Below are 2,426 nucleotides of genomic sequence, written 5' to 3' on the forward strand. Positions count from 1 at the left end.
ATAACATACCACTACTGGCCAGTCTAAGGTTGCTATAACTAGAAGGGTTACTTAACTGTGGGTGATTGATATTCCTCATTTCTTGATTCACCATCTCATTTTCGATGTCCTGCTACACCGACACGATTCTCATTCCAGCAGGACGAGGTATCCGCTGGTTTGTCCTGCTTTAGACGTCGTGACTCAAGGAGTTTCCCTTTCCTCGTCTCGTTAACAACGAGGTCTAACGTGTTCACTCGGAGCAAACGACTTATTTCACTTCACATATTCTCTTAACTTAGCGTTATTATCATTAATTACATTACAATTCACAAGCCGATTTAACGTCTCATAACTATTATACAAACTAGAGGTCACTCCATTAAGATCTGAGACCGATGAGTGCTGATTAATCCAAGGGTAATTTTCCCCAGGACACAGTCCATTGTGACGCGTCAGTCACCCGCTCTTTATCACATTTTTACCACTCTATTACTGTGGTCCCGTAAATCCCGTTCCCTCACTCTCCACCAGGAACAATTACGACACTTCTTATTATGAGATGAGGCCTATATTAATCCTTAGGCCACCGTGAACGTCAATTTCGTGGTTCCATGTTTTCTCAGCTTCCTCACCACCATTCAAAACCATACGCGCCTCCCCCTCCCGCACATCCGCGCATGCGCAAAGGGAACTCTTGGTTCTACTCTTATTTTCAAATACATTTTTGACCCATATAGACACATTAAACACCTATTAGGCACTATAGTTTCGGAAAATTAAAAAATTTTCCACATATTTCTTTGCAAGTTGACAGTGGAATTGACATGTTGTAGGGAGTCTTATTTACATAGATAGTTTACAGTGTATAATTACAATAATGATTTGCATTGCAAAGTGAGCCACTATCATGCCTAGGCATTACGGGCAGACTAAATATAATGGGTTACAGACTAACTTAATACTAGACAAGTAGATCATAGTTTGTTAAAGTTGTACATCTGTTTTTATATATAGCAAACAATAAATTGACTTAAATTACAATATGGGAATAATACAATGGGACAAGTTGAAAGTAGTATACAGGTTGTATATATCAACAGTAAAATGGCTAAATTACAATATGGGAATATTACAATGGGACATGTTGAAAGAACTTTACAATATGAGATTGGTACAATTGAGTATAAGTCAGAACAATTTTGTGCAGGTACTGATTTTTTACAATGTAGTATTAAGTAATGTAATGAACTCTGAGCATCTAGTTTTGAAGTCTTGGGATTTAGGTGAGTGACACTGTGATCCTTAGCTCAGTATGTGGTAATGGAGATGAATTTGAAAGCAGCTTGGAAGCTGTTTAGTTTTGGGTGAGTAGATGATTTCTAAGAAGAGTCTTGAACTGAATTGCAGACAAGGGTCCTTTAGTGTTCTCTGACAGTGAATTCCAAATCTTAGGGCCTTTTATGTGCATAGCGTTTTGGCATAGGGAGAGATGGACACGAGGGGAATCAAGGAATGTTCTGTGTCTTGTATTATGGTTGTGTGTTCTGTTGCAGCTGTTAAGGCGAAGTTTAAGAGGAGGGTTTACATTAAAGTGCAGTGTCCTATGTATGTAGTAGGCACAATAAAAAGTGTGGGTGTTTTGTATATTGAGTAAATTAAGAATCTTGAATAGTGGCGGAGTATGCTGTCTCGATCCCCTTGTTATGCAGAGCACTTCGGGCAAATTAGGTCAGTTTTGTCCCAGGATGCGACCCACATCAGTCGACTAACACCCAGGTACCCATTTTACTGATGGGTGAACACAGACAACCGGTGTAAGGAAACACGTCCAGTGTTTCTACCCTCGCCGGGGATCGAACCCGGACATCGCCGTGTGAAGCGAGAGCTTTAGCCACCAGGCAGGAGAGATATTGCCCCGTGGCCTGGTGGCAAAAGCTCTCGCTTCACACGGTGAGTGTCCGGGTTCGACTATCGGCGAAAGGGTTGAAACATTCGAAATGCTCTGCATAACAACCCCTCAAGGAAGGCTCCTTGACGCTGGTGAGGGGCTCTTGATCTAGGGAATTGGATCTGTGCTCCAGTTCCCTGAATTAAGCCTGAATGCCTTCCATCCCCCCATAGGCGCTGTATAATCCTACGGGTTTAGTGCTTCCCCTTGATTATAATAATAATAATAATCTGCATAACAAGCGGCTTTCTATATAGTAGTATGTCATTGATGTCAGCTATGGTCTGTATACCTTGTACATGTACTTTTATTATTATTATTATTATTATTATTATTATTATTATTATTATTATTATTATTATTATTGTTATTATTATTATTATTATTATTATTATTATTATTATTATTATTATTATTATTATTATTATTATTATTATTATTATTATTATTATTATTATTATTATTATTACAGTAGGAAGGGTGGATACAAGGTAAG

Source organism: Cherax quadricarinatus, chromosome 18 (genome assembly GCF_038502225.1).
Source record: "Cherax quadricarinatus isolate ZL_2023a chromosome 18, ASM3850222v1, whole genome shotgun sequence".
Classification (NCBI taxonomy): Eukaryota; Metazoa; Arthropoda; class Malacostraca; order Decapoda; family Parastacidae; genus Cherax; species Cherax quadricarinatus.